At 48.1% G+C, this 23,902-nt stretch overlaps 1 protein-coding gene across 2 annotated transcripts in view; it reads right to left on the bottom strand.

Moving 5' to 3' along the window:
- Nucleotides 1–12,586: 12,586 nt before the first annotated feature.
- Nucleotides 12,587–23,902, bottom strand: part of UTRN (utrophin) — a 1,532,463-nt gene continuing 1,521,147 nt past the window's right edge. For both annotated transcript variants that reach the window (XM_078648677.1, XM_078648678.1), the window contains one exon: nt 12,587–16,070. The gene's annotated coding sequence lies outside the window, so the exon portion shown is untranslated. The remainder of the gene's footprint in view (nt 16,071–23,902) is intronic.

Below are 23,902 nucleotides of genomic sequence, written 5' to 3'. Positions count from 1 at the left end.
GCGCTGCGTCACGTCTTTATTTTAAGTGGAGCGGGAGATATTTGGGGGCTGGAGAGACGTGCGTGTATCGCGCGTCCCTCCTATCGGCCGGCTTCTGTTCGCGCATGCGCGTCAGTGTTTGTTTTGATTTTGTGACGACGCGCATTGCTGAAGCGCTCGTCGTTCACTGAGGCATTCCTGGACATTGCAGCTTTTTTCCTCGACGTGCCCATATGTTCTGCCTGCCGCTTGAGCCCCATTACGCCCCTCTTGGTTATATTAATTACAGGGGTTGTAAAATATTTGCATAGGCTCTGCCTAGAGTGGGTTGACTTGAATTTTAGTGCAAGCCCTCCCTCCACTTCTTACAATTCATACCTTGCTTGTCAGGTTGGTCTCAATTAGCTTGCATTAGGGGTTCCACTCCCCCAAATTCGGCTTTGGCCTTTCAATAAATTTGGGATTTCTTGAAATTCCTTACAGTGGGCACTATTGACTATTGACTATTCTTGTCGCTATGGCTGACTATTATGAGGATGATGGCTATGAGTATTATGATGAGGAGGAGCCGTCTGCATCCATGGATGACTTCATGGGTCACGCATTATTTCAGGCGAATGCGCCTTTGAAAAAACATTTGTCTGAGTATACTGTCCAGCAAGGCTGGTTGCCTCCTTCCTCTGGGCGCAGTAAGAAGTCGCCAAAAAACCCACATCATTCCGACTTTGCTAAGTTGGCAAAAACGTTATCTTCTGCTCCGAAGGCTAAGAAGCGTTCTGCTCCGCCACGTGACTCTCCGTCTTCGGATTCGGACACCGGTTCTTCTTCAACATCCTCTTCATCTGAACCTGCAAAGCCACCTCCTTCCAAAAAGGTTAAGAAGGAACATTTTGTGGATGCCCCTTCGATTCCTCAACTTTTGACTTTTGATCCATCGGATATCGTACATCCGAACTCTTCCTCATGGCTGCCCTCCCCTGAGGTGGCAACCTATGTCCAGGACCACATTCGCACCCCTTTTGAGAAAGAGGTGTGGGCGCGTTTGCGCTCTGAGTGCCCTCGCCCAGATCTCTCAAACAAGCTGGCGCTTTCTCCTGAGGCGGATCCGACGATGATCACCTACATGAAGAAATATGCGAAAGATCCTACTAAGGGTTTGGATCGTTCTTGGCGTTCATGCCAAGATAAACTTCTGGATATGTTGGGACCTCTGACAAAAATTTTGGATATGGCCTACCGAGCCAAGGAATCGGGAGCGATGATTGACCCCGACGAACTGGTTGGGTGGTCCCAACGCGCAGTTTGCATTCTGGGGAATGCGAATTGCGCTCTGTCTTCAGAACGTCGCCGTTCTATCCTTATGAAGCTGGATGCCAGGTTGACTGATCTGGCCTCTTCAGAATCGGGGCCCCAGGCTCAGGGTTTGCTTTTCGGAGCTCCTTTCCTGAAGGAGTTAACGAAGTTTGTCTCCACCTTCAGTGGGTTGGATAAGGCCCAGGCCAACCTCCGTAGAGCTTTTCGTCCACTTTTTGGCAGGGCCGGACGAAGGGGACGTTCGTCCGGCCGTGGAGCGGATCAAGCCTCGCAGCGAGGCAATAAGTCCCAGCGTGGAAATCAGACATATTCCAGCAACAAGTCTAATTTCTATCCCTCCAAGAAGGGTAGAGGAAATTACGGAAAAGGTGGTTACACCGGTAACCAGGGAGGACGACAAGATTCCACCTCAGGTGAGCTTGATTCTCGCTTCCAATGTGGTTTTGGGGGGCAGGGTGCAATCTTTTCTCCACAGTTGGCAATTGCTCTCGAATGATGCCTGGGTGCTGGAGACGGTACAGGGGTACAAGATAGAGTTTTACTCTCGCCCTCGCCAGCATCTTCGGCCGCGTCCTCTTGTTTTTTCCCAACAAGATCAAGAGGTTATCTCCGCAGAGATCGCCTCCCTTCTGGCCAAAGGGGCCATTGTGCCCACGACTCCACATCCCAGGGGTTTCGTCAGCAATGTGTTTCTTGTAGAGAAAAAAGGGGGCGGGTCTCGTTTGGTCCTCAATTTAAAGGATTTCAACGGCGGAGTGGTATACCGCCATTTCAAGATGGAGGGCATCCATTTTCTACGAGACTTGCTTCGATATGGTGACTGGATGGTTCGTCTAGATCTCAAAGATGCTTATCTCTCAGTGCCAATTTTTGCCCCTCATCGTCGTTATCTACAATTTCAATGGCTAGGAAATTGGTACGAATACAAGGTTCCTTTCGGCCTTTCTTCAGCTCCGTGGTGTTTCACAAAGCTTCTTCGTCCTGTGATGGAATCTCTGAGGTCGCGCGGAGTCCGTCTCATTGTTTATCTGGACGATGTCCTTCTCTTGGCGCAGTTTCCTCTCCTTCTTCGTTCTCATTTGCAACGGTCCATCGATCTGTTACAGTCTTTGGGTTTCCTGGTGAATCCTCTAAAATCCGACTTTATTCCGTCCCAGTCGATGGATTTCCTGGGCTTTCAGATAGACTCTGTCTCCTGCCAACTGCTTCTTCCTGGACAAAAAATCAGGTCCATCAAGAGGGACTTGCGTCTGCTTCTAGCCAAACAGACCGTTTCCTTGCGATCGGTGGCTTGTATTGTGGGCCTTCTGTCCTCTTCTATCCAGTCGATCTTTCCGGGTCCTCTGCATTATCGGGCGCTTCAGCGTCTCAAGATCAGACATCTTCAGAAGGGTCTGCGGTATTCCGATCATGTTCCCCTGTCGGAGGATGCTCGCACGGAAATGATGTGGTGGCTAGACCACATGGAGTCCTGGAACGGCCGGGCGCTGTTTGGGAGGACTCCCGATGTTGCGATCGAGTCCGATGCCAGCCTTTGGGGTTGGGGAGCCCGATGCGGTTCGGTGACAACGGGGGGGTCGTCGGTCACAGGAGGAGCTGTCTTTACATATCAATTGCCTGGAACTTCTAGCGGGTTCCTTTGCGATTCGGTGCCTGTCCCCTCAGCAGACGAATTGCTGCATTCTTCTCAGGATGGACAATATTTCTGCAGTTCGTTATGTGAACAAACTGGGGGGTACCAGGTCCAGACTTCTTTCAGAGATTGCGAAAGACTTTTGGCACCTGTGTCTGCAACGCAGGATCACTGTTATTGCAGAATACCTGCCGGGTTCTTGCAATCAGATTGCGGACTGGCACTCACGACATCTCCGCGACTTCAGCGATTGGAGGCTTCATCTCGGGTCTTTCGGAGATTGACTCTCATCTGGGGGTCTTGTCATCTGGATCTGTTTGCTTCCCCAATTCTTCAGCTGGCGCCCGGATCCGGAAGCCCTGGCTACGGATGCCTTTCTCCAGCCCTGGCCTCAGTTTCTGTGCTATGCGTTTCCCCCATTCATGATGATTCCCCGGGTTCTTGCCCGGGTGCGTCAGTTCTCGTCCGAACTCATTCTGATCACCCCTCTTTGGAGGGCCCAAGCATGGTTTCCAGTTCTTCTGGAGATGAGTTGCTCGACGCCGTTCATCCTTCCACACAGGTGGAACCTGCTTTTGGACCCTCTTCACAATCCTCACCCTCTGGTTTTGTCGGGTCAGTTGGTGGCTTGGAGGATTTCGGGGGACGCTGGCAGGTCCCGGGATTATCGGGAGACGCTACCCGATTTATCAATGAGGCTTGGGCTCCCAACACACGCAAGCGTTATGCGTCCACTTGGAAACGCTGGTGTGCTTGGTGCGCACAACGGTCAGTGGATCCCGTTTCAGCAGATCTCGCTATGATTAGTAATTTTTTGGCTTCTATGGCCTCTTCGGGTCTGGCCTATAGGACTGTAAACAATTTCCGTTCTGCCATTTTGGCAGGTCATATTCCTATTGATGGCAAACCTGCGGGAGAACGTCCCTTGATTTCTAAATTGCTGAAGGGCATTAGGATGGTAAAACCTCCTTGTCCCAAGTATGTTGCTTTATGGGATGTGTCTGTGGTTTTGCGTTTTATTTCGTCTTGGCCCTCCAATTCGTTCTTGACCCGTAAACAGCTTTCAGCCAAGCTGACTATGCTTCTGTGTTTGATCTCATGTAAACGGGTTTCTGACGTGCGCGCTTTAGATCTCGCCGGTCGCACTTTTACCCCAGAGGGTGTCACTTTTGTTATTTCTAGACGGACGAAATGTAATACCTCTTCCATTTCTTATCCCTCTTTTCCTCACAATCCTCACTTGTGTGTAGTTCAGTGTCTCAAGGATTACGAGGTAAGCACTGCATCTTTACGACATGACTTACAAGGTCAACTTCTTATTGCTTTGCAAAAGCCTTTCAGGCCTGTTACTCCTGCTACTCTGGCACGTTGGCTTCGTTGGCTCATGCAGGCGGCGGGCCTTGACATTTCCATGTTTGGTGCTCACTCCGCTAGGCTTCAAAGGCTTTTTCAATGGGTGCTTCCCTTCATGACATCATGAGGGCTGCGGATTGGTCCTCTGAATCTGTGTTCAAGACTTTTTACTTTAAACCAATTGTTGATGTTGCATCTGTTGTGGTGGACCAGCTTTAAACAAGCATAATCGGAGCCTCCGTCCTGCCATAGAATTAAAAATTTGCTAACATTCGTGCCAAGAATTTTCAATTCTATTAAGGACAGGAGGCGAGGATTATCCCACCCTTGCTATTCTACTTGATATTGCATTGTTCTATACTGTTCTGATTTGACTGGTTTCTTCCTTATTATGCAATGTTTATGCAATATATCCCGCCCTCTCATGTTTTTTGCCTTCATCGAGTTGTGGGTGTAGGTATTACGACTTTGTTTACTGTTTCAGGTTCCGACCTCAAATGAACATTGGATCCGGCGTCTGCGGCTGTTGCTGTGGTTTGTCCCTATGGTCCTTGGATTTGCCTGTTTGCTTGCCTTGTGGATGTTCTGCGGCCAGATGTTCTTCATGGATCCTTGTTTTTTTCTTCTACGTTTTTGACTTTCATTACTTAACTGTTATGGACAAAGAAAGAGGAAGTTATGACCTCTGTGACCCTATTTATACTATCTGAGCACTCATGGGTATTGTAGTTTTCTTCTTTACTGTGTACTGATTGGCTGCTGTTTTTTCTCAGTAAAGAAATAGAGAAAGCATAATCCTCGCCTCCTGTCCTTAATAGAATTGAAAATTATTGGCACGAATGTTAGCAAATTTTTAATTGTTGTTACTCTTTTTGGCCGTTCGAACTGGGATCAGCACATTGTCTTTCACGGGGGAGGGATTATGGTCCCCACTATTCTTATCCACGTGTCAGGTTGTTTCCTCCCTTGTTATTATTAGGTTATTCCGTTCTCTTTTTTTATTACTTTGCTTTTCATTTTTTATTGTTAGTATTTTATCTTTTTTCATTGCTACTTTCATAGATCTGGTTGTATTACCGATACCCAACAATATGGCCGATATCTTTCGCTTCGCTTTCTATAGTCCGTTTTTTTTACACTAGGTAACCCTCTGTTGGGTAGCTCTCAGCGCTGGAAAATGGCTTGCGGTATTTTCCACCGCCTTATCTCTCGTGGTGGTCTAGTTCTTTTTCCAGCTTACACAGGTGCAGCTTTTTTCGATTCCGATTTGGTCCCAGTAGTATTTAAAGAAGGACCGTTTTTGAGCCCGTCTCGATTGACCGCGCGTGACGACGGTATCGTGAATCAGGCTTCTCTGTAAGGAATCTTTTCATCCAGGTAAGCGGTAGTGGGGGGCCACGGCTGGATTTCGTCTAAAAGTTACCGTCTTGGCGCCTAGAGCATAATCCAGTTTTCGTTTCCTTTTTTTGCCCGTTTTAGGACTCATACTTATTCTGGCAGGACTTCCCCGACATTTTTCTTTTCCACTACTAAGGATTTACCAACTAGAAACACACATCTTGGTAAGCCATTTACGTGGGGTTTGGTCTGCTTTTGTGTCCTGTGTACATCACGATAAAACTTTCTACATCTTGCGTGGTGTGGGCCGGTTTTCATTTATCGAGCTCCTGGTCTTACTTTCTCCTAGATCTTGGCCATAAACCATGAAGGAAATGTATGGATTCACTTTCGTGATTTTCGGGCAAACTGCATCTAGGAAATAGATCTTCTGGTTTCTCTCTTCAGTATCGGGTTAACATAGGTGAGCAATTGAGCCTTCTATTCCCCTTACACTTCCCTTGTTAGCATTTTGTGTTAGAATATATCCGCAATCTCCTCTCTTGTAACTGGGAGTCTTTATAGTGATTTGGAATTAGTGGCTGACAGCTAGATTTTATTGCCTAGAAAATGTATAGTGCTTTTCGAGGCTATCCGCCTACGTAGTTACTCCTCGAGACTATTTATTCTTATTATAATCACTCATATTTTATACTATTCAACTTTACCTATACAAGAACTGCTGCCCCGCGTGGGATATTTATTCTTGGGACCCTAGATGTTAAATGGGGCTAAAAAATTTCCTCCAGATTCCTGAGGTTTGTATTGCATGTCATTGGTGCCGGACTAATCTAATACATGTTTCGGTTTAGGGGGTATAAGGTGCAAGAAAATGGTTATTGATGAATGAGTCCCTTTTATTTTTGCATGAATGCGATATGTTTTTTTTTTGTGATTGTCTTGCTCAATGTTTGACCGCAATTCATGCTGCTCTTCAATTTAGAAAAACATTGTATATTTTCTTTCGCCCACAGATATGTCTCGTCAGCCCTGATATTCACATTGGTTTATATTTCAATCTTATGATGATTGAATCCTGGGTCACTAATGATTTATGAAACATAATATGTGCGCCCTGATGAAGGAATTTTTATAAATTGTCCTTGGTATTTCTCCGAAACGCGCGTTGGTGCTTTTCTTCTGAGTATGTTATAGTTGTTTACTGTTTCATTCTTTGCTGCTTGTATTGTCTGATGTTTTTGAATGTATTTTTGGATTTAGTGTCCGTTTATTATGTGATTTTTCTTGGCTGCTGAATCAAATGAATGTGAACTTTTATTTATATTTTTGAATGTTGTTATTTATGGGTTGTTTTTTTTCTTTATATGTCAGATGAAATTGTATGTGTTATTTAGATGAGATTATGTCATTGTGAGGTTTTTTGGTAATTAATTTACTCATGTGATCTATTTTACATCTTTCCTAGTTCCTTTAAAAAAAAAAGAGAGAATGATAAAATATCATAATGAAAAATAAAATGAAAAATAAATAATGAAACTTCATTGAGCTGTTCTGTGGGTGTAATATTCTATATTTTGGAACTTTTGTCCTTTCTTTACCTATATTGGGGACATCCTTTTCATGTCATTTACTAAGAAGGCCCAGAACCAGCCGGACTCAGCAGTCACTGAGGAGTAGAAGGAGGAGGAGGATGAGGTGGTGGAGGAGGAGGAGGAGGAGGACGGAGCCCTGCCAGGAACCTTTGGATGGCGGAGTCAGCCGGGGTATGGAACAACAGGCTGCCCTCAAACGGAAGATCAATGAGCCGCTCCTGAATATTTTCAGGGAACACACCGTCCCAAAGCCAAGCATAGCGATGGAGGGCGACTGAGGAAGCCATGGCCCGGCCCAGCACCTCCGAGATGTCTAGAGCGGACCGGAGAATAAACGCTGCTAACTCCCGGCCATCCACAGCATGATGCCGTAAGTCCACCTGGACCGTTTCTTGGGAGGCTGTGGATTCCAGAGACTCAGCCGAGTCCCACAAACAAGAGGAGGCCCTAGCCAAAACACACAAAGTGTTAAGGGCCCGCAGGGCAGCGCTGGTCGAGGCGAACATGTTTCGCCCCCAAGAATCCAGCCAGCGGGCCTCCAGGGATGGCGGAGTCAACAGTGGCGGCAAGGAGGAAAAGGCAGTCCGCAAAAGCGGACTGGCAGCAGAGGGGTGAATGGAAAGGCACACCGGGTCACGCGGCGCTGGAAGATGCCGGTGCAGAAGGTGGTGAGGCACCAGATCCCCTGAGGCGGGACGCCTCCAAGCCCCGTCAGGGAAGAGAGGAGCAAACCTTCAAAGGGAAATAAGATCTCCCTCCCACCAGAGCCCTGGTGGAGAACCTCCAAGAGGTGGTTTGCCAGAAAGTGAGCAACCGGGTCACCCCTTGCGCAGAATGGCCAAGACCGTGGACACCGCGTGAGCAAAGGCCGCACCCGCCTCGGTAGGGCCTCACGGTGGAGAAAGCAGCTCCTCCGTGGGCGACGGCTGCAAACTAAGGCGGCTGTCCCCAAAGCTAAGTGTGACGGGCAAGGGCCAGACCTGGAAGTCAGAAGGAGCTGAAGAATGAGGGACCTGCCGCTCTTCCGACGAACACCTCTGCCTCAGGAAAGGAGGGGAGCCGCCCTTTGACAACGCCGGTGATAAAGATACCAAGCGGCGAACAATCTCCGGGGAGGACGACACCAATATGCAGCCTGCCTCCGGAGAAGATGGAGCGTCCGAAGACGAATCCGCAGCACGACTCCTGCGCAGAGTCGTAGAGTCCGCCGCCTGAGGCAGAAAGTCGGCACCACCCAGCGTCGCAGGACAGGGTTCCTCCAAGTCACACCGCATCGGGGACCAGAGTGGAACCGGAGCTGAACTGGCCCCGGAGCGACGCCGACTCAACCCCCGCCGAGGCAGCCGCCTGTGCAGGGGAACGAGAAGGGCCTGGGGAGTGACGCAAAGCCTTCCGGCAGCTGCAGCCCAGAATGTGGCAGAGATCGCCCGGCAACCCATATGGCAGCACCAGGAACAAATCAAACTCCAACTCTCCCTCCGATGAGGCAGCCGCCCGTGGGGAGGGAGAGGGTCCTGGAGAGGAATGAGGGGTCCTTACCCAGCCAAGACCTGGAGCGGGTTGAGGAGGGTCCGTCGACCCCTGTGGCTCTGCACGGTCCAGCCGTTGCCGGCGCCATCACCTCAGCCTTAGATAGGACCACCTTGTCAAAGGACCGAGAGGGGCTTGGGGATGTGACCCGAGACCCGGCGACCTCCTGCAACACCACAGGGACTCCCGCGGTAGTCTGTGGTGAGGCAGAGACGCCGTTGCCTGATGGAGGTGTCTCGGAGGAGTCAAACCCCAACAGCACCACCTCCTCCAAGCCTGGATCCAAACCAGACGGCGCTGGGACCGAAGCGGCTGGCGGTGCTGTGGAGGGCCCCGTGCAAGTCAAGGGATCTGTCGACGCCCCAGGGGGTGAAGGAGGAGGAGACACCAGCGAGGCCTGCAAAGCTGCCACGTAATTCTCCTTCTGGACTCTAGACGCCCCAGCACCGGGAAATGGTGGATAGGACGACACGCGGGCCCTATCACCCGCGGAGAGTCCATGCCCCGGCAGGCCGAAAACCAGCCCCCAGGGACAAACTGCGACACTTACCCACCGGGGACCGACGCTCACGTGACATCGGAGAAGGGCGAGGATGACAACCACAGCCGTATCTGAAGCTGTCCGCCGAAGCAGACCAAGGGGAGGGCGCCGACCTGGAGAGACGCACCGAGAGAAGTTTCATTCGGCGCTCCCAGCGCGACTTCGGCTTCAACTGTTGGCACGCCGCACAATCAGTGGTGCCGTGATCCTCCCCCAAACATCACATACAAATGAGGTGAGGGTTCGACGCCGACATAAGACGTCCACACGACGTACTGGCATGGGTCTTGTGTGGCCTCGCTGACGTCACGTACGCGGACGCCTGGGTGGAGTGGCGTGGTTTTGCCCCACCCCCAGCGCGCAGGGATGCTGTGGCAAATGTTTTCCGGATCCAATCTCATACCTGAGGATAATTCTACGTGAAGGAACTGCGGCTAGTAGTCTCTATCAGATCGTCTTATTTACTAAAACCCCTTGTGTTAGATAACTTCAAGTGCTACAAGTGCTACAGAACCTGAGCAAGTGTCATTATTTTTAATACTTCCATCTAAAGGAAGGAGGTCAAGGGACTGAGATGTAGAAACAAGATTGAGAGGGTTGCTGTTGGTGATATGCAAAACCCCTCTTATATGATCTGAACATCCTGTAGTTTGTATAGAATTGGGGATGTAACCGTGTGAGTGGACCATAGTGTTGTCCTTAAGTTTGTTTAAGGCTGTATCAGCCTTCTTGCCAAAGAGCCATAGATCCATCAAGCAGCACGCCATTAGAGAAGCCAGGATGTCCCCTGAAAATCAAGTTGACAGCAATCTGGCATGTTCTGTAATCATGATGTTGATACCAATAGCACGGGCAGCAGAATCTGAAGTCTCCAGACCAGAATGTAGAACATTTCTTTGCAGCATATAGAAGACTATGTACTATCTAAGTGAAGGCATTGCTTGTGGAGAAGTAGAAAAAACAATCAGGGTTACCTTTCTCATGGATGCCTTTAATACAAGACTTTCTGGGGTTGGATGTCATAAGGGTGGAGGCACATCCCACTACTTTTGGGGGAATGGGCTGACTTCATTCTGCACTGAGGGGTGGCGCTTCATGTGTCTCTGTGTCGTCATGTCTGTTGGCAATGAGAAGCTTTTGCAACAGTTCTGGGATCCAGACTGGCACGTAAGAAAATTCATTAGGTGAGTAATGTGCAGTTAGAAGTCTCCATCAGAAATTATCTTATATAACAGGGTATTAAAGGCTGTTGCAGGAAGCACTGATTCACTTACCACCAAGGACATATAATGTGTCAGTTAAAACTGTTTTGTACTTCAGTCCCAAAGCTTTCAGACGTGTCGTTTTCTTCATCAAATTAATTCTTAGAGTCATCGTTCAAGTATGAGAGAAGGGACTTGCTTCCATGTAGCTCAGGATGTTGGGTTGAAGGAAACTCTTCTTTTGAAGCATAGAAGATGCGCTTTTCCCGACTTGCCTAAAACAAAACAAGCATGGTCTCTTGTGAGACCTTTTTTTTTATCTTACATAGGGCTTAAATGCCACCCATCACTTTCCATTTGCTGGCTTCAGTGTCACTCAATTTCTTGCTTCTTATTCGTCAACTTCCGTTGGCTTCCTAGCACTTCGTGTGTTTGCTCCTTCCCCTGAATACAGAAGCATTACTTGTGTCCATCCACTTCTCACTTTTTTCTTTTTGTTAAAGCAGTATACAAGTGTGTGTGTTTTCCAGGTGTCTCCCTCATGTACGTCTTCTTATATTTTACTCTCCCAGTCCCATCGGTTGTTCGTTTGCTTGTTCTCTGCCTTGTGTGTGCTTTCCTACCACAGCCCCTCCAGACCATCTTCCATTGTCAGTCCACTTGCCCCGGCACTCCCTCCGACCCTCCATTTTCTGTATGCTTTCCCCCATCTGCTCCCACCAACCCTCTATTGCCCCCCAGTCCCTACTGCCAATGTTCTGTTGTCGTGTGGCTGCCCCAACTACTCCTGCTGAACCTTTGTTGTTTCTGTGCTTGCCCTGAGCCTCTTCCGCTGAACTCTGTTGTCCGTGTTCTTGCCCCAGCCCCTACCATCGAACCTCCAGTGTCCGTGTAACTGCCCTCAGCCCCTCTCGCCAACCCTCTGTTAGCTATATAGTTGCCCCAGCCCCTCCTGTCGTACCTCCATTGTCCATCTGCTTGCCCCAGCCCCTCCCTTCTACCACCCTCCTGACCCCAAGTTTCCGTGCTCTTGCCCCCAGACCCACACGCTAAACCTCTGTTGTCCGTGTGCTTGCCTCCAGCTGACCGTCCACTGTTGGTGTGGTTGCCAGTCCAGTCCCACCCTCTCTCCATTGCCCTCGTAGTTGCACGGTTCCTCCCACCTACTCTTCGCTGTCTGCGTGGTTTTGACCCACCCTCCTTAGTCAGTCTGCTTGCCCCAGCCCATCACCCACACTCCGTTGACCATTTGCTTGACCCACACCCACCCACCCACTCTACATTAACCGTGTGCTACCCTGTCCCCTTTTGCCTGTCCTCTCCCACCACCAGTGTCCTTCCCTCCCTCCGTGTTGCCTGGTGGGGAGCACATGGCTAGAAATCGAAAAAAGAAATGTGCAATGACGCAAACAGAGCTAAAACGCATTAGCACTGGTCGTTTCATAGCTCCTTGTTTTTGTTTTAGCCATGGTGCACAGCATCCGTGCTGCTGTACAGCATGGCTAAGTCTGTGCACCATGGCTAAGAAACATTGCTAGAAACAGTGGCTCTCGTAGGTGAGACTTATTGGCCTTGCCAATGCTGTGCTTTTTTTATTTTAAAGTCAGCTCACCACTAAACGCAACAACACCTACAGGAGCATTCCAATAAATAATTCATATAGTTTTTTTCCTGGTGACAGAAAATTAATGTTTGCAGCCTTCATGTTACATTTAGCTTGAATGTGATGAACTATCAGAGGCGATACAACGAATGGCCCCTGATTAAATATACAAGGCTACTGCAGAGACAAGGGGGCTGCCATTCGGATATTAATGTCACCTTTAGATTAATTTGCAGCCCTGCAGCCCTAATTGTGAAAAAACGTTCTTTGTAAATCATGCAAACACACATATGCAGGCGCTTGTTTCAGGAAACAGCCCTGGGTGATTCATTTTCAGAACCAACCCTTCCATTTGCAAAAGATTAAAGTGAGTGGCCCAGACTAGGAGAGCCGGGTTGAAGAAAAAAATGTAAAGGTTTATTCCAAATCCTTTTCATTATGGACCTCGGCGGCCTCAAAGTGTACCACAGATAGGTGAACAAAGCCAGAAAATCAAGTCAGTTGTGTGTTAAAAATTACATTTATTCAGAAAGAAACACACAGAAAGTAAGAATATCCGAAAGTAGCGTGATAGCCTTTGCCATACATTTCAGGAGAACTATACATATCTCTAAATGTTACTGTGATATATTCCTTTTTATTTTCCAACATGGTGGAAGTACAATAACAGTGTCATTTTAGAATAATTTGTACATGGCAGCAGTCTAGAAGGCATCGTTTGCATACAAACACATGTGTAGAGAAGACTGTGTCATACAGAGGCTTTTTAAGCAACAACCACAGCAAACGTGTTCATCAACCACACAGTCGAAGGTGGAGCCCCTCTAAGGCAGCAGTGTGTAGCCAGGTTCCTGCCTCTGTGGGCTAGCATGTGGCCTAGTGTGGGCCTATGGGATCAGTGGGAGGCGTGTTTATGGTCTTGCAAGTAAAGATTGGTCTGAGGAAGACAGGGGGCTACTTGACAATCCACGCCCCACCACAGATCTTTTTTTTAAAGAGCTGCATGAAGGTGAAATGTAAATGTCTCATCTTCACCCCCTATTCTATGATAAAAAAAAACACAAACGTTGTGGAAACCAAGCAATGCATCAACTACAGCAAAGCTTTTCTGTATGCTACTGTTCCACTGGTGCTGTGCATGTCTGCATTACCGCTTTATAGAACGAGGTGAGGTTAAGCAGAACAAGGGAGGGTGTAGCCAAACTTAGTTGTAAAATTGTGGACTGGCATCTACAGCAACGTGCAACAATTTTAGATATGCCCTCCCACTTAAAGTGTAAACACCAACATGCCTCTGCTTGGATTTGGAAAGATAAAAAGTGGGTGATTCTCATTATGCACAGACATACCAACATCATATGGCTATAGTTCGTTTCAAAGGTGACATCTGTAGGTAAAATGTACATGTCCATGGGGTATATAGCTTTTCTAAGGCCTATCTTAGGAGAAAGCCCTATGATTGATGGTACACCATTGCAACCTTCATCTGCAGCCCTCTAAATATTATTGGGTACATGAAGAAAGACCCTTCTAATAATTTAACAACCACTACAGATTTTAGGGACTTACTCATTTTGAACTTTTCCTTGTGGCTAGCTCACCAGAGTTAAATAAGTGATGCCCAATAATTTGTTTTGTTATACATTTACTGACACTCTTCCTCCAATTCCAACAGGCAAAAGAAATGTCTACATTTTACACACAACCAATCAGTCAAGATTTGTCTTTAGGTTTGTCAAGTAAGTTTGTTGCTCGGTCAGGGAGAATGTGGTCTGCCAAAAGTCAGGGCCACTTTTCGATCTTATTCTTGTGCTTTATAAGATGTAGAAGAATATTAGCTATCCCAAGTGACAGATTCCTTTTGCTAGTGTTAACCGCTGTGTAGAAATATTAATCGTTTCAGGCAGAGAAAGATGATGCCCTCAATGAAACATGGTTTGCTGGAAAACAGGAACTCAAGAAAATGCCTACGCCAACTGTAGTGGGGAATATTAAAGCTCAAACCTTGACAGGACAGAATATCATTACAACCATGCAAAGGGGCAACATATCGAAAGGTAAATGCACAGAGGGGTAAGGATTTACTATTCTTATCTTCACATTTACACACCTTGAAGATCTATAGGATCCAGGTATGTGGAATTAGGTATAGAAAAATATAGAAACGTACATTATGATATCGTGTCACTCGATATTGTAACAATATTCTGTTCCATCGAGATTTAGGATTTGATATTCCCAACCTATATCCCCAACACCATGTTTTAAAGACGTTGACCAGTAGCATAGCCAGTGTGCCACAGGCCGTAGTGCAAGCAAGGAAATGCACCCTCCTCCCCGCTGACTGAATTATAAAATACAGCAACAATCAGGGTTCAGTAGGTCCATCAGGCCTTGGTGCCACTGCACCTTTTGCACCATTGGAAACTACGCCCCCAGCTTTGCCTAGCAATGTAATGTTATTGACTTATTACATTGGACTGTTGCACTTTATGGGATGACACTGAAAGATTGTGTTTAATGGTAGAGACATTTTCATGCATTCTAAATCTTTTTCACCAGACCACAGACTACAATGTTCAAACATGGTGTGTGTGCTGGTGTGTGTGCGCTACCAATCACTTGTTAAGAAAACATGCAGGTGCACGTGTAACAAAGCGGGCTTTCTCCATTATTCGAGTCAATAGGTCTACCCTCTGCGTATATGCTCATTGACAAGCTATGGTTACATGTGGTTTCCTCAAGGTCAGTCAGTAATGGTCTTGGCTTTCAGGATCAGTGCCACCAATTACAGTTAGGTTATCAGGACCACTGAACCAAGACATTACAGTAAGCTTAAAGTGCTATCGTCCATTTCAATTAACCAATCACAAGCGGGGTTTGCAGAAACGGAAGCATGACAAGGCTTTCATCTGTAAAAAGGCTTCTCACAGGATAAGAACACGTTTACATTCATTCATGAATATTATATGGATAAAAACATGTAAAAGGGGAAAAAACAAAGCAGTGGGACCTTGCATTTCCATTGTTAAAAAACATAATAATACACTGGCTGCGTAAAGTCTGATATGGTTGGATAAAAACTCCATTTTGTTTTCATTTATTGTGATAAATAATAATAACTTGTAGTGTTATCGGATTTAAATGGCGTAATAAAAACAAATACTCAAAATCAACTGTTTATCAAAATAAATGATGTTTGCAAATGTAACTATGAATAAATCTCACAATAGATTTGGGAGAGGAAAAGACGATCCGTCTCATGACAAATGTTTACCCAATTTTTAAGCGCTTGGGTCCAAGCGCTGCACTAGAATAAGATATGTGTTGATGCCATGGGCTCAACTGAGAGAGGGAAGGCATACCATGTAATGTGAGTGACCAGGGGGCTAGGATGGCTTTTGCGTGACCAATGGGACCCTCCATATTTGGTTCAAACGGGTGCCACACAAGGATCTTCACAAACAGATTTAGTCAAAAGGCAGACACAAGAATAAATAACTGGTGAGGGTGACTTGTGCACTGCAAACCGAATGAGCTGCATTTTCAGAGTGAACGTAGAGATCAGAAAGGAATGTATAAATGTAACATTTAGCGCCACGCTCTTTTTTTAGGCAAAATTTCCTTCACTACTATCAAAAACAATGCATATAAAGACCCCCCCCCCCGCCCGATAATGTATATATTTATACAAGTCAATGACACATGTATGACCATAACCAAATACTCCACTGTCCATTAATTTACATTTGCATAGAAAGGGAAATAAAACAAGAATGCACAGTATATAAAACACAATATCCTTTTCTTTGGGCAGTCAGTGCTGTGCTCCTTCGGTAGAAGTCAGTCGGGTCCAGCGGCAGATCGAAAGGTTCCATCCTAGCTTCCGATCGAACACGACTGTGATGATTGGCATTTGTACAAAAAGGGAGGGTGGTTGTGCCAGGAAACGCGGGCGGCCTTCTTCACGGGCCCTTCACATCGCCTGCATCAATTAGAGAAGAGAAATAAATGTCAGGTGGTTTCATCTCCACTGGAAGCCTCGCTGCTGATGTGCAATGAGGCGAGTCAGAGGGTCTGACAATCTAGATTGCAAACTTGCTCGGCAAGATTATATTCACAATGCCTATGGGCTGACGTAGCTTCATGCCTGCGTGCAGTAAGTAGCCAGTGCATATTTATTTTATTTTAATCTGGTGTGATTGGTGTTGCAGGTGCCACAACATTAAACAAGCATTGGCAAATCCAATAGGTCTGGCGTTGGCCGCCAGCCTTCTGGCAATTCTGGTCCTGCTATGTTTTTTTTGCAACACCGTAATTTAAAACAAAACTCGTCTGCTACAGGCAGAAACGGTTTTTTGGTCTCAAACCTTCCCCCACACCAACACACATTACCGTAGTACTCCTTGGCACTAAAGGGAACTACTCAAAAAGCCAATCAGCCTGGCATTGGCTGCAAGGGGAGTGGGGGAGGGGGTCTAGATATAAAGCAGGCAAGAAAGACAGAAGGCAAGAAAGAAAGAATGAACAAGAGAAGGACACAAAAAAGGGAAAAAAACAAAGAAAAGGAGACGGAAAGAAAAGGCAAAAAAGACAAGGAAAGAAAGAACGAGAAGGAAAGAAAAAGGAAACAAAGAAGGAAAAAGAAATAAAGTAGGAAGGAAGGCAAAACACAAGAAAAGGGTAGGAGAGAAGGAAAGAAAGAGAGAAGACAAGAGAATGAAAGAAGGAAAGAACAAGTAGAGATAGGAGGGAAAAGAGAAGGAACGAGAGAGGGAAAGAGAAAAGAAAGGAAGCACAAGCAGTGGCAAAGCCAATAGGTCTCGCCTTTGGGACTCATTCGCTTTGTCTATGTTTTAGCCTTGCTGGCACAGCATCCCCGATGAGGATGCTTCTTTTCTTTGTAATTACCGATTAATGTTTGATCGATAACTAAGACTGGAATAAAATGCAAAGGATTTTTTTTTTAAGAGGATGAAGGGAAAGCAGCAAGGAATCGGGGCAGGAAGCAACACGGTTGCAGGTGGGGGGAGCAGACAGACAGGAAAAACGCAAAGAGGAGCACAGAAGGGAGCAGACTGGAGAAAAGGGTGACGTGGAGCAGGTGGGAGCAACGCCGAAGGGGACAGGGAGGAGCACAAAGGCAACAGAGCAACAAAATGGAGGGGAGAGAAGTGCACGAGGACGGGATCTGGAAACACAAGAACTCGAATGGAGTGCTTAACCCAAAAGATAAAAGGTGAGCTTGTAAAGCAAGCATTAAAAGCATAGAAGACAGCCAATCAAAAGAGACGGTGAAGAAGCTATGCTCCATGGGCAAGAGAAACACAAGACTGACAGGCTGGGACAAGGATAGGAAGCAGGCAAGTAAGAGTGACAAGACAGCCACCCAATGGTGAGCACTTGGCTGGCTCCAAGTGCCTGTGGGGTCTTGGAGAGGCCCCTACTGGTCTCCCAACAGACAGCTCGTGCACTGTCTCGTAGGTGAGACGGAATGAATATCCGCAAGTGCAGCACTGTCTCAAGAGCATGTCTCTGTAGAGGGAACAGATTCAAAACAAGGGCAGGGTGCTGGATTCCTAATAGTGGTGTGCTTGCAAGCGGGAGAAACAAAAAGTGAATTTGCCTGATGACAGAGTATGTGCATATGTTCAATTACTAAGGTATTCTCTTCTAAGCACTATGCGTGCCAAAGATCACACAGAGTGCCAGTTGGGGCTCATCACATGAGCAGATTACAACTCGGAAGGAAAAGAACAGGGTGCGTCTGAGGGGGCGGTGCTGAGAACCTTTCTGATCTCTGCGGTTGTTGGCCTGCACACAAATATTTTTTAAGTGACCAAACAAACGCTACAAAGTAATGCAACTAGCACAATATCACACGGTGCGTACAACAGGAAGCTGCAGGATTACAACGTTTATTCCAGTTGATTCAATCAACTACATCACTTCCTCCAAAAACTCTGCACACTCCTTTTATCCATCACAGACTGGAAGGGTGAAAGGATGAGGGGACGCGCTACTCCAACAAGTGTCCTGTAGCTCTCACATACATGATAGGAGAAGGGTGTTAATCAACTGGGCACTGGGTCTCAGGGGGCACACTCTCAAGCCCCTCCATCTAATGACAAGGGAGGTCCGGCTACTGTGAGGGGCAGCCGGGACTGACCAGGGGTGCCTCACAGGGATAGTGGCAGGCTCCGAGGCAGGGGGTGCTCATTGCACCCTGTAACGCTCTAGTGGTTTTCCCCCAGGTCCTGGCTGAAGCCGGAAGCACGTGCACAATTGTATCACCTTCTGGCCAGGCGTGGCCAGAAGGCTATAAATAAATGGGCCGGGGTCGCTCGGGACTTCCGGTCCGATTAGCCCATCACTGTGTCCGTGTGAGTGGTTTTACTGTCCCCCTATATCTCATTATTAGTGATCCTGATCCCCTACACTGGCGACGAGGGTGGGATGATAATGAACGCCCCAGAAGAAACAGAGTAACGGTACCTGAGGGTTTGACGAGGCATCGCAACAGGCGGAGGATCGGCACGAGGTGAGGCGTCCGACACCGTGAGCACTGCGCAGGGTGAAGTGATCGGGGACGTCATCGACTGCACCGGTGAGCAGCGTGAGTCAGGAGGTGCGTAGGGACACCGGCGCAGCAAGCGGCAGAGAGACGCGAGCGCCAGCAACAGGCCTGCTCGCAGGAAGGCCCGACTGCCGGCTGAAAGAGGCACGCATGCGCAGAAGCGGCAAGGCCTATCAGAGAGAGAGGCCCAGCGCGAGTGGACGCGCGAGAGACCCGCGAGAGGGGAAGAAGGGTTAACCCCGCGCCTACACGATCAAAAGAGCAAGTGCATGACAGCCCAGGGGCGCCCCTAGAAATAAACGAACCACGGCACACCCAAGAAAAAAAAGAAAAGAAACAAGCACTAGCAAAACCAAGAGTGAAGTCACCAAACAAGCACTGGCAAAACCAAGAGTGAAGTCACAGAACTATCGTGTGGCAAAGCCCCAGGTACCAAGAGGCACGAAGAGAACACTCAAATAACAAGCACCCCACAATGTCGAACCTGCCAAGTGTCGTGGAAGGAGGTCAACAACAAGCAGTACTCCCAGTGCAACCAGCAGGGCCACCAACGCTGCCAGCACATTCGCAAATCCAAGCACTGCCGCCATTTAGCGAGCTGATCGATCCTGCAACAGCAGCACCAAGATGGGTAGTGTGGGTGGGACAACTAAACAATTACTTTGTAGCCACCCGAGAAAAGGACAATGAGGTCAAAAGATCGCTGCTGCTGCACTTTGGAGGGACTGAGATTTACAAGCTGTTCGCTCATCTCCCAAACACTGGCGCTGCCAACGACTATGATGCTGCCGTGCAAGCGCTAAATTCGCACTTTGACCCTCAGCTCAACCCACACTATGAACGATTTAAATTCCGTCAGTCAAGGCAAAGAGAAGGGGAGACGATGGATGCATTCAATTCACTTCTGAGAGAGTTGGCGAGCACATGTACAGAAGATGACCAGACAAAAGAAGTCACCGCGCAGCTCATTCAAGGGTGCTGGGACAAAACATTGAGGACGCTGATACTGCGTCAACCACGCATCGCGTTAGATGAAATATTAATTCTCGCACGATCGCATGAACTGTCAGATGCTCGATCCACAGCGATGGAGGCCACCCTCAATCCTCAAGCAGACGCTGGGAGCAACATAAAAACAGAAAGGGTCGCACCCCAGGTAGGAGTGGGTGAGGAAGATGGCCGACCAGAACGCCACGACGACTGCCATGTGGCTATTGCGGACGGGAAAAACACAACCAAGATGGCTGCCCTGTGCGAGGGAAGACTTGCTCCAAGTGCGGAGTGCCAAACCACTTTGCAAGTGTGTGCCGAGGAGGGTTCCGTGGAAGACACCCATCCGGAAGAAAGACAATCACTGGAGCAGTCAGGCTGTTAGCCCTCAATTAGGCTCAACCATCGAGGCTCAACCATCACGACCCACGACGACCCGACACCACCAACACACCCGTCTGGACGACTCCTCCACAGAAGAGGACGACGAATGCTACTTCGTATCCTTCACGAAAGACTTGAAGAGGAGACGGAGACCCCAACCAAAGTGCCAAATCCAGATCGATGGCTCGTCGGTCACTGGAGTAATAGATACTGGCGCCACAGTGAATGTGATGGGCATACAGCACTACAAGAACCTTAACCCTAAACCAAAACTAGTGCCGTCCAAGATCCGAATCCTAACGTATTGCAGCCAAACACCACTTCCTCTGCGAGGCAAAATGCTGGTACAGTTCAGGGCAGAAGACCGGGAAGTCACTACGACATTTCACGTCGTCGACAAAGAAGCCGACCTGCTAGTCAGGAGCCACACCGCAGAGGATCTCAACCTCATTGCGTTTGCCAACGTCATCAAAGTATTCCAGACTGAAGATATCCTACAACTATTCCCATCACTATTTGAAGGGCTAGGGACGATCAAACGACAGCCCGTAAAACTGCACATTGACAAGGCCATCCAACCTATTGCACTAAAACACCGGAGGATTCCGTTCCACTTGAGAACCGCAGTCGATCAAGAACTATCACAACTAGAGACGCAAGGGGTCATTGAAAAGGTGACAGGCTCGAAACCGTGGGTGTCACCCATGGTGATAGCAGAGAAACCCCGGCAGCCAGGAAAGATAAGAATTTGCATAGACATGCGAATGCCCAACAAGGCGATAAAGAGGGAGAGACATATCACACCCACAGTCGATGATATACTAACAGATTTAAACGGAGCCCAGTGGTTCTCGAAACTAGATCTGAATGCCGGATACCACCAACTAAGGCTTGCCGAAGAAAGCAGACATATAACAACATTCTCGACTCATCTAGGCCTCAGGAGGTACAAGAGGTTACATTTCGGAATATCCTCAGCGGCCGAAATATTCCAAAATAGTATAAAGGAAAAACTATCAGGTTTACAGGGAGTGCTAAACGTCAGCGACGATATATTAATACACTCCAAAACCAGCGAGGAACATCATCGGCGACTGAAGTCCACGCTTAAAAGGTTAGCCGAACATGGAGTAACATTGCACAAGGACAAATGTACGTTTTTCCAAAAGTCAATAGAATTCTTTGGATACGTATTCAACTCGGAAGGAGTTCAAGTGGACCCCAGAAAGTTTCAAGCGATCAAACATGCCCCTGCCCCAACGACAGCTTCTGAAGTGAGAAGTTTCTTGGGCATGGCCCAATACTGTGCCCGATACATCCCGAACTTGGCCACCATCGCTGAGCCCCTACGGAATCTGACGAAAAAGGAGAATCCATGGAAATGGACAGACACCGAAGAAGAAGCATTCACCAAAGTCAAGACCGTACTACTGGACGGGACCACCATGGCCTATTTCGACACCTTGAGGCACACTGAAATATTAGTGGATGCCAGCCCTGTCGGACTGGGGGCCCTGCTCACACAAGAGACAGAACCTGGGGTGTGGGCTCCACTAGCATTCGCGAGCAAGGCGCTCACTGCGACTGAGTCTCGATATTCCCAAATCGAAAGGGAGGCCCTGGCTGTGAAATGGGCCTGTAACCATTTTCACCTCTACATAACAGGACACCCATTTCGAATGGTGACAGATCACCAGCCGCTAATACCTTTGTTTAGGGACACAGCCCCTCATCCACCACCGCGAATTGAGCGATGGGCCATTCAAATACAACAATATCAAATGGACCTTGTGTACAGACCCGGCGCAAAGAACCCCGCGGACTTCCGAACTCTACACCCAGCTATGGACGCAGCACTGGAGGTAGAACAAGATAGGCAAACGGAAGAGTTTGTGAACATGATATCACAATGGGCTTGTCCCCAAGCCCTGTCAGCGGAAACAATCGTGGTACAGTATGCTGATGATGTAGTCCTGAGAAGAGTCATGGAGGCGATACGGACAGGATCCTGGGAAGGTTTCCTACGAGATGTCCAAGGGTGGAGTGAAGCAGACCGCAGCGTTTGGGTCAATTCTGGAAAGTACACAACAAACTTACCATCGGAGAAAATGGGCTCATCCTAAAAGGACCTCGAGTTATAATTCCTCTGACACTGCAAGACCAAGCAACGATGCTAGCCCATGAAGGGCACCAGGGCACTCAAAGAATGAAAGCCAGGATGCGCGAAAAAGTATGGTTTGCCAATCTTGAGAGCAGCGTCGATGCGGTAGTACAGAACTGCCGAGCGTGTCAGCCAACCAGCGTTGCGGAAGTTCCAGCACCAATCATCACTGAAGACCCCGCACCATCGCCAATGGTCGTGGGTCAGTCTGGACTTTGGTAGCTTCCCGGATGGGAGAATTACAGTAGTTCTAATGGACAGCTATACGAAATATCCCATAGTGGAACTGGAAAATCCACTAGCATTACGAACATGCAACCAATCTTGAGCAAGGCCTTCGCCATGTTCGGAATTCCACACCGACTCAAAAAGGACAATGGTCCTCCTTTTCAAGGAAGCGAGTTCAAGGAATTCCTGCAAGGACTAGGAGTGAGGCATCATCGTATCACACCACAATGGCCCCAGGCCAACGGAGAGGTGGAGCGGTTCATGAGGACTATTAACAAGATCCTGAGAATAGCTACAGTAGAAGGAACGAACCCTGAAGAGGCGCTCCAACATTTCCTCCGAGAGTACAGGAGTACACCTCACAGCACGACTCAGAGATACCCCTGGTCGCTCATGCTATCGGGACCAAGGCGTGATCTGCTCCCTGTGGTGGAAAATTGGGTGCCCGACCCATACCTCCCAGAAGGCGCTCAAGCCCGGCGGAAGAGAACCAACGACAGGGCGAGCAGGAAGAGGAGAGCCCAAGACAGAACACTAATTCCAGGCGACTCTGGACTCATTCGAGCGAGAAGACCAGGTGGGAAATTCCGAACCCCATATGAAGCTGTACCATGGACAATCAGAACAACCAAGGGCACTGCCATAACGGCGCAGCGCGACTGAGAAAAAGTGACGGGGAACATCTCGTGGTTTAAGCGAATACCATCTACACCTATCAGTACAGAGCAACCTGGTGAACCACCAGCGGGGTACAACACTACAAGTGAGTCAGAAGAATTTCATCACTCTGATTCATCGACACCCTCTCCTGCTGCAGCACCATTGTCACCAAGCACGCCGCAGAGAACCAGCCCGGAGTGTGCACCGACGAGAGGACGGCGGCAATATAACCTTAGGCCTAACCCCAGGCCTAGCCAGAGACTAGCAGATTTTGCATGCTAATTGTTTTGTTTTGATTTGTTTAAAAGACCAACTTGGGAAGGAATGTAGCGCTCTAGTGGTTTTTCCCCAGGTCCTGGCTGAAGCCGGAAGCACAGGCACAATTGTATCACCTTCTGGCCAGGCGTGGTCAGAAGGCTATAAATAAATGGGCCGCGTCGCAAAGGACTTCCGGTCCGACTAGCCCATCACTGTGTCCGTGTGAGTGGTTTTACTGCCCCCCTATATCTCATTATTAGTGATCCTGATCCCCTACACAACCCAACAATGTTTTTTTAAAATATAAAACTGGAGGGCAGGGTTGAAATGTTCTCTGCCTGTATGGGAGCCCTGGTCAGTCTTGCAAAAACAATGGAGCATGGGCAGAAATATAAAAACAAAAAAGTGTTTGCAGTCAGCTACATGTTGCGCAACCGAAAGACAGGCCGAGCCGAGTGCAGCTAAAGAGAGCCCTTCTAAGGCCTGCAGGGCACTTCAGAACATGCAGCCTAAGAAGGGATGGGCGACGCCCAGGGGGCATTTCAGAAGCAGGAATGTA

This window comes from Lissotriton helveticus, chromosome 6 (genome assembly GCF_964261635.1).
Source record: "Lissotriton helveticus chromosome 6, aLisHel1.1, whole genome shotgun sequence".
Taxonomy (NCBI): domain Eukaryota; kingdom Metazoa; phylum Chordata; class Amphibia; order Caudata; family Salamandridae; genus Lissotriton; species Lissotriton helveticus.
Note: the sequence above shows the minus strand (reverse complement) of the source record. Positions and strands in the feature narration are given on the sequence as shown.